Source organism: Cannabis sativa, chromosome 4, assembly GCF_029168945.1.
Source record: "Cannabis sativa cultivar Pink pepper isolate KNU-18-1 chromosome 4, ASM2916894v1, whole genome shotgun sequence".
Lineage (NCBI taxonomy): Eukaryota > Viridiplantae > Streptophyta > Magnoliopsida > Rosales > Cannabaceae > Cannabis > Cannabis sativa.
Window position 1 is genome coordinate 62,243,225 of NC_083604.1, and position 10,028 is coordinate 62,253,252.

The window sequence follows — 10,028 nt, forward strand, 5'->3', positions numbered from 1 at the left end:
TTCTTCTTTTTTTTTTTTTTCCTCTCTTTCATAATGGTAGGAAAATGAGTTGGCAAACATAAGTTAAGAAATTAATATAATAAAAGCTTTTTTTTTTCTTTTTTAATGGGAAATATTATAAAAATATAATTAGCACAAATTATATGTGAATTGACTAATGGATATTATTTTTATTTACATACAATAAAACTGTCATTGTTCTTTGCAACAGCAAAAAATAAAAGTAAACTAATATACTTTATTTATATATATATATATCTGAGCTACACAGCTAGGGAGAAAGGAGAGGGGTTAATATTATATTGTCTCTCTATATATATTAATACTGATAATGCATGGTATTGTGGCTTAATTATAAATATATATGGTATTGCAATCCACACAAAATTGAAAAATATGTATATATATATAACTGGTACCTGTCAGATCCTATTAGGTAGGTTAGCCCCATTACCCTATTGCTCACAAACAAAACAGCAAGTCCACCCATTGGGTACCGAGATTTGAAGGAACCCCACATAAAATAATAGAATGGAATCTGCATTAATATCATGATTAATTAATTTATATTTATATTTAATTTGTTAATTAGCTTTACACATAAAATAATAATGAGGAGGAGGAGATGAATAAATCAAAGGAGGGGAGGAGAAAAAGATAAACTTTTTGGTTAGGTTTGTGAAAGTGAAACCCACCACTTGTTAAGGGAATCTATATATGGTTGAATGAGGAGTTGGAATCCACTTAAAAGGGGTTCTTGATGTGAAGAGAAAATTAAAATGCATGGATTTTTGGAATAGGGACAGTAACATGGCTCCAAAGCTTTGACAACCTCGGTTCTTTCGGACGTGGAAAGATGGAGTCCACTACATAAAATAAAAACTCTCTCATCATTGGTGCCTTAACAGAATTAAACTATGTCTCTTTGCCACCTTCAATTATTGGAGAAAAAAACCCCCAAAGTAATATATCAATATATCCCCCGGCCCCTCTTCCCGGCTCCAACCCCCAGCCCCGCCTTTATATATTAATTAATTGTTACTCTCTCATTTCATTACTCTCTAGCTAGCTATAGTAGCTACTATAAAATCTTCCCCTTCTTTCATAACTTTGGAAAAAGGTACCAACTTTTTTAGATCTCGTTTCTAAAGATAAGTATATTTTTAACCGGCCTCATATATATATATTATAATATTATATATTAATACAGATCAATGATCCGTGTCTTTAATCTATTGTAGATTTGGTAGTGCATAAATCCCTCTTGTTCCCACCAACCCAAACCTTCAAATAAATACATATATACAAGTACATTTTCTTTTTGTATCCAATATATTAACAATTAACCGGACTGTTCTGTGATTATTACATGCTAGCTTGTGATTCCTACAATCACTTATTAGGCTTAATTATATAAATGTATATATTAATTTATTTACGGCATGGCATGCATTTCGGTGTCAGAATTTTCATTTATGTGGGGCTAAAAGATGGCCCAAACGGTCATACGTGTTGAGTACATAGCCAATGGGTGAAGTAGATTTTTTTTACACGTGTGGGGCCTAGACTAATGGTCCCGGCATTGAGGGTCGAGCAACGAATAGTGTAGCAGTTTTATTTGTTTTGGAATACTATTAATAAATTAGATATACAATAAATAATATACATGTATACATATATGTGTCCTTTTTTGATGGGTTCTGGGTTTTGTTGTTCTAATTTATTGGATTATTAGATTATAGAGATAGTGCCCCAAACTCTTCGGTCACATGGATCCCCATGTGACCCAGATGCCCTAGTTATGGGGAACAATTGAATAGAGCCCCTTATGTGGAAATGGGTCATTGGTCGGTAACTGTCAGAAACCCGGGTCTTACTTGTATGAAAGAGATTGATGAGGAATATGTGAAATAATTGGTATGTGTTGTTTATGGGTTCTCATTATTGGTGCTCAACAATTCCATGCATTATGTGTATCAAAAATCTCACCATTCATTACAACACCTATATATATACATATTTAAGTTATATCACGATATACGCTAGGGCTAACTAATTAATGTTATATATATAAATAGCTAAAAGAAACTAGGGCTGCCAAACACTCTCTTACGTGTCAATATCGCTATTGATTTAATTTAGTATCGAATCCTATATAGTTTAATATAATAATTTTTAGAGAGTATCGGTGGTAGGCACTACTGATGCCCAATAGCAATGCTCATAAATATATGAGAAATGCTAAAAGGCACCAGTGGGCACCCTCCTATGAATCAATATCGTTATTGGTCCAACTAAGTATCGAGACCCATATAATTTAATATAATAACTTTTAGAGGGTATCGCTAGCCAATCGCAACGCGACATGTCAAGTGGTAGACACCACTAGTGCCTAATAGCAATACTCTAAATATATATATATAGACTATCTTAGAGTGCATGGACTTTTATATCCCATTTATTATTATTGATAGTTTAATATTGAAACGTGGTTATTGGAACTTGTATGTATAAATTTTCTTATGATCATTGTTAAATTCGACACTCTAAGACCTTCTAAACGTATTTTTTTGCGGTTGATTTTTTTTTTTCCTCAAATCCAAATAACTGCTCTAATTATGGCTAAGTATTTCTGAAATGTTAATGAACAAGACATATTGTGTCTAGCACATTCTAAACGTATTTCTTTGGGATTAGTTTGCGATATTCTTTGAAAGATATTATATAAATTATATAAAATTCATTAATTAATTACACCAATAACAATAAAATACTAAAAAAAGTGTTAGGTATCAATAATATCTTTTAACATTTCTCTTTTTATATCTTCACAGATGTTATAATTTATAAATGTATTTTTTTTGGAAAGCTTATATGTATTGGTCAGACTTGCTTGGGAAGGTCAAAAAATATATATATAGTTCTATAATAAAATAAAGGGATATATTATTAATACATAATAATATTTTGTGACTTATTGGACTCTCCTTAATTTCTAGCAATATGGTCGAATCCTTGTTTACATGGTAACTAGTTAGCTAGTTGTATATCTGTGTGCGTTAAGAAACTAAATAAAAATAAAGGCATAGACATATCATAGAAAGAAAACTATAGCCTGAGTCAGATTTGCATCAGTTAAGTTTGCTTTTTGACAATATAGATAATTATTTATATAATTAAATAAAATAATTATAATTATGAATGGGATTTTTTGTTGATGAATTTTGGGCGTGGGAAACAAGGCTAAAAAGGAATACCCAAGAATTAAAGTTCAATAAAGAAGAGAAAAGAAAAAATAATTAAAATAAAAAATTATTGAACATCCCATTAAAATAATTAAGTAGGATACAAACTATGTATGTTTTCCAACTAAACAAGCATGTGCAAGAGTGCTTGAAAGAAAAGAAGAAAATAAAGAATGGAATCCCTTTAAAACACTTGTATAATTACAAAGTTGTAAAGCTGTTTCAAGTGAAAAAGTAGATATTGGCCCTGGGTTGTTCTGAGGTGTCCATTGCACAATGTTTGAAAATTATTAATACACAGTACACCTTTAAAGTTTCCCTCCTTTTGTCCAACACTCTTTTAAAGTACCATCTACTTAAAGCAATTAGCTTTATGTTTAGAAGAGAATTTATAACGAGAAAAGAAAAATAAATATCAAATACAATTATTAACGGTTCTACATTCATTTCTTGCACTTTAATTGCAAAGTAAGATATCTTTTAATAGATAAAGATCTGTTAATGTTACCAAAATAAATCAACATATCCTTCTATCCATCCATATGATACATACACATATATACATATAGCCAACGTTTATTGCAACATGCATACATCTAAAGCGAAAAATAGGTGTTAATCATATATATATATACAAACCTATTTTAAAACTCATTATTATTATTACATATTTATGCAATTACTTTTATATATACATACTCTTTTAATACCCACTACAACAATTTCACCTTTTTATTACATTAAAGGATAACATTTTAAAAAAAAATATTACCATAGCCCAATTTGAAATATTAATGTTGGGCCTTAAAATTACAGGTTAAAACTATTATTGGGCTTTCTTTACATTAGCCTTTCTAAGTTCATCTATTTCCTTCCAACTCAAAATCTCATATGTTCATCTACTTCCCTCTCTCGATCTCTTTATGGTTCCTCTCTCTTAACTGTCGGCAGCGACGAAACAGCGGTGGAGACATCTCACCGGAGGTAATTGATTTTTTCCTCCATACTCTCTAATTATATATTATATATATATATATTAATGTGTATGTCTGCTGTTAGATTTGGAAATAAATTTCTTTCTTCTTAATTTGAATAATTTTTTTGTTTACAATGTGCTTTTGATTGATTTCTATGTTCGATTTTGATTTTAATTATTTTTTCTAAAACATTCGTATTGCATTCGATTCATTCTTGAATAAAATTAACATAAATATTAATTTTTATTTAATTAAATATGTCTAGAAAAATACCGCAAGTCTACACAGAAAATAACTATCTAGATATTTCATTAATTAATTACTTATTTTCTAATTAAAATATAATATATTTTACTCTATTTATTTTAATAAATTGTTAATGGAAAATTTACTTGATTTAAGTTGGTTTAAAATTAATTTTCAAGTTTAATCTATTTTTCAAAATTTTAAAATATTTGCATTTAAATAAATAAACACAATTCGAAATTAGGTGGGAAATGATTAATAAAATATATATTAAAAATTATTCTAATTTAGGTTGATCTAAAATTAAATTTGCAACTTAAATATAATTTTCTGTCTAATCAAAATTCCTGAAAATAACTAATATTTAAGTGTCTAGAAAAAATCAACTTAAATATTTATTTTCTATTTAGTAAAATGTATTAAATAAAAGAACAAATTATTAAGTATCTTGAATAAAATTAACTTAATTATTAATTCTAATTTAATATCTACGAAAAATATTTTAATTTAAGTTGGTCTAAAATTAATTAAATAATTAATTTTCAACTTAAATATATTTTTCTTATTAATTAAATATTAAAAAATATAATTAGTTACTAGAAATAACTATCTAGAATATATCTCATTAAACTAAGTCTTTTTCTACAATTAATTTTAAAATAATCTTATGAAAAAAAAAAATCATATATTTTAAAACTAATTATGTTGCTAATTCAATTCTAATTAGGTTAAACTAATATAATTAGCCTAATACAACTATATAAATAAGGTAAATAGGCTTTCATAATTGTGGTAGTTTGTGTGAGGGAGGGTTGGGTTCAGTATGTCGTACCCACTACTATGACCCCCTAACTCTCACACAAGGCTTAAAGGGGAGGAATTTAACCATTAAATAAATAATTGTTATTCATTGAATAAGCACAATACTAATTGGACCTAAATTAAACTATCATTGTAATATTTTATTTTTAGCAACCTAATTTATTTAATTAATTAAACTTAAATAGACTTCATATATACATGTTGTTATACTCAAAATTTGGCTACCATCTCAGTGGAGGACACATGTCAAGATAAAGGGAATATGGATCGATGACATCACTTTTTATTGAATAACTCATTAATTGCGTAAGTAGCAGAGTATATTTGCAACTTACTGACTGTAAGGTCTTATGCGAGGAAAAAATATACAAACTGTTGCTTAGTACATTAACGAGAAACCATATGTCATTGAATGCATATAGTGAGGCATCAAGTATGTTACATCTGGGAAGACGAAAGCGACGCATGTCGACTGCAGAAACACTTAGTATATAACGTAAACTAAGTAAAAACAGTCGGGTTGGCTCGAGACCCATTAAGCGAGGTTCCTATCTAGCTATGGGAAGGCTCATTCCTATAACTCCCCCAGTTAATTTCAAACATCTTCTCAGTGAGACTTACAATCTTGACGAGTCAGAAGCTAATAACCAAATGAGCCTCGAGAAACTCTCTATTAACAAGAACTGCGATTGTCCCAAATGAAGCGATAAGTTTTTAAACAAAGAAGTAACAAGGCGTACATTGTCGACCTCAGAAGTGTTGGGTTTTATGCCCTAAATAAAACTCATTTCAATATAATCAGATTTACTTATTCATATAGATCAGAAATAACATTTAATGTTGCATGGTTCACATGATTTATTTCATGATTATATGTACATAATGTATAAATTCATCTGAAACCCTTTTCACATACTTGATCCTGTTTATTGTGCCGTCAACACAATGGAAAGTAAACATGACTATGTGAATAAAGTTTCCTAGATTTATCAGACACAGGGTTTTACTGATATGATAATCTACAACAGAGTTTACTTGCATTTGGAGAAATGCTATGTTCTTTCCAGAGCATTGGTTAAAGTAAAGCTCAGGTTGGATGCATGGAGTATGCATCCGAAGGGACCGATATTGAACTTTGACTTAGTTTTAATTAAACTTACCGTAAAATCTATTTAAGTCAATATCGCCAAGTTGATCCTAGATCAAATGTTCTTAATCCTGTTATGATTAGGCTCAATCTTGAAAGGCTATTCGTGTTCTTTGATTTGTTAGTTAAGCCTACTTTTAGGTCAGGGTGATACGTACATTTTGGGAACACGGTAGAGCAATTGAGTGGGAGCACTATCATAAACATGGAATCTATAGCTTCTATCTGGCGAATAGTAAGCAAAGGATGATCTCCTTCGAGCTTGACCAAACGAACATAAATGGTGGAGTACTCATTTCACATAAGCTGAAATATCATTTATACGGGGTTAAGTGTTTTAAGGATAAAATACATAGTAGGGTGTTACGGTAATCTAATCCCTTTATAGTGTAGATCATTTATATAGAGGATCATTGATCACATTAGGATTATAACAATAGATAACTAATGATGTGTCTATATGGTGGAACATATAGAGCATTCTATATACTGAAAGTGCAATTCTAAGTTCTATGCGTGGATTCAACGAAGAATTAATAAGTTAGTGAATTTTAGTGCTAAATTCTTGATCTACTTATTGGAAGCTCGGTTATATAGACCCATGGTCCCCGCACTAGTTGAGATAATATTGCTTGTAAGACTCATGTAATTGGTTTTGATTAATCAATCATAATTCTCAAATTAGACTATGTCTATTTGTGAAATTTTCACTAAGTAAGGGCAAAATCGTAAAGAAAGAGTTTATAGGGGCATATTTATTAATTATGATACTTTGTATGGTTCAATTAATAAATATGATAAATGATAATATTATTTAATAATTATTTATAGTTATTAAATAGTTAGAATTGGCATTTAAATGGTTGAATTAGAAAATTGGCGTTTTTGAGAAAATCAGATGCAGAAAAGATAAAACTGCAAAATTGCAAAAAAAGAGGCCCAAATCCACTTGTATAGGGCCGACCAGTTTTATAGGAATTTACCTCTGATATTTTCATTATTTTAATGCCAAATAATTCAAACCTAACCCTAGTGGAATGCTATAAACAGATAGTGAAGGCTTCAGGAAAATTACAATTAAATTTTCTATTTTTCCTTCAGAGAAAAACCTGAGCCTTCTCTCTCCCTATCTTTGGCCAAACCCACTCTCTCTCTCTTCCTCATTGAGATTTCGAAATTCTTAGTGTATGAGTAGTGCCCACACACAGCAAGTGATACCTCAACCATAGTGAGGAAGATCGTGAAGAAAGACTTTCAGCAAGAAGGAGTTTTAGCATCAAAGATTCCGAGAAAGAGATCCAGGTTCAGATATTGATAATTCTCTGCTACAGAAAGGAATCAAGGGCTAGATATCTGAACGGAAGGAGTCATTTAATTCCGCTGCACCCAATGTAAGGTTTCTTAAACTTTATATGTGTTTATTTCATCATTTTAGAAAGTTCATATTTAAGGTGTTAATAAACATACTTGTGAGTAGATCTAAGATCCTGGTAAAATATTTCCAAGAAGAAGGATAAGGAAAAAGGCTCCAGCTCGCTATCACAGTCACTGGAACCAAGCTTCTATCGAGACATCCTCAAACAACAATGAAAAGCGGGAAAATCACAGCTATATGATTTTCAAATAATAAGCGCATTTACACTACGTGATATGTAATCAAACCCCGTGATTTCAGGGGATAATCGTTGTTAAAAGATTACAGTCAACTTTGTAATTAACTGCCAACTATGTGATTATAAATAGTGGCAAGTAAGATAAAAAAAGGGACGAAGAAAATCAAACAAGAAAGGCCCTGAGAAAACTATCAAAAATCTAATAAGATTGACTCGTGAACTATGCAGAATTTTAACTGCAAAACTACGTAAAAAATCTTGTGTGTTCATACTTTTTATTTTACAGCTTTTATTTTTTCTGTGTGAGATTGTCACTGTGAGGCTCAAATTTTATTAACGAAAATCTGCGTTAACACATGTAAGCCCAAAAGTAAACATATAAGCTCGTACATATCAAATGATTTGGATGGGCCCTATCACGTTTCTAGGTTTATCATAGATGAAATAAATTACAAAATTTACATGTTACAAATTATTTATAAGATCTCTTCACAATTGGACTATGATTAAATCAGATCATTGGATCTGTCAACAAGTTACTCATAGAATTTTAGATCAAAAAAATAATAGGTTTGTTTTAAAAAGTTTGAATAAATAATTAAATAAATAAACAAACATGTAACAGATTTCTAGAAAGTAGGTTAGATATTTCTATTTTAAAATAAAATATTTTAAAAAATATCTTAACTAGAATTTAAATTTAGATTGTTAGAGAATATTTAAAATATTTAAAATCTAACAAATCTCCTAAATATTTAAAATTTAAACTGAAATTCAAATATCCAACTATTTTTTTAAAATTTCTTAGTTTATTTAAATAAGTTAAATTAGTTAAATATCTAATAAGATAATGTAATATAATATCTTAATTTAAAAATTGAGATATAAATTTTAAAAAATAGGATATATTGATGGTTAGGATATTATCAATTTTATTTAAAATAAAATAAAATATCTTAAGTTTGAAAATTTTATGGTTAGCTAACCCTAAAATTTCTATTCAAACTAAAGTTAACAACTTTTCAAAATTTCATGTTATTTTGAAAAAAAAAAATATAAAAATTATGATAAATATCTAATAAGATAAAATGTCAAAAACTAATATTTTTCTAATTTTATAATTTAATTTAATAAAAAATATTTTAAAATAACAAATTTAAAAACTGATATGGTTGACAAACCTTAAAATTCTAACTAGATTATTAGTAAGTTTTGTTAGTATTTTAATATCAAAATAAGATCATTTCAAATTTAATAATAAAATAAATAATATCTGATCTCATAATTAAAATAAATAAAATAAATAAAAATAATAAAAAATTCAAAGTTAACCATAAGGCTAGTTTACGAAAAAATTAAATTTTCAAATTCAAAGGCTACTAATATCTAATACTAATCTTAATTAATTAAAAAAATTAATAAAATTCATTTTATTCTAACAATTAGATTTTTATTTGAAAATTTGAATTCTACACAAAATTCTACCAAAATTTAAATTTTGTTTCACTGAAATATGATCTTTGAATCAAAAGATATCACAAAAATAAAATTGGCACAGGGAGTTGCATACTCCCTGCGCGCGCGCAAGAGGAGTTTGGTGCGAGAAAGAGGCTGTAATGCAACTCTGTTGGCCGAGGGAGCTCGACGTGAGCATGCCTTCAGATAGGACCTTTCTCAGACACCTCGGTCACGAGGTTGTTTGAACCTCGATCATGACCGAGGTGTACTCAGCCTCCGCGCGTGCACACGATGCACTAATTTTGGGATATTTTCACTCAAATTCAAAAAATCATAACTAATTCATAAAAATTTTAGTTGAGTTCTATCAAGGCATAAATTTATTAATTTTTCATCTAATTTCTAAAAAAAAAACTTTCAAAATGAAACTAAAAATATTTTGCATCGTAAAATCGTAATTTCCATACAATCATCAAATATGCACATAAACCAATATGAACACATCCAAATCAATACAATC

General features: G+C 28.9%; 1 long non-coding RNA gene across 1 annotated transcript; it reads right to left on the reverse strand.

Annotated features, from left to right (window-relative positions):
- Window positions 1-910, reverse strand: LOC133036539 (uncharacterized). Its single transcript, XR_009687149.1, has 2 exons — window positions 696-910; window positions 1-538 (listed from the first exon to the last, which is right to left on the reverse strand). It is a non-coding gene; the product is annotated as an uncharacterized LOC133036539 (long non-coding RNA).
- Window positions 911-10,028: the final 9,118 nt, after the last annotated feature.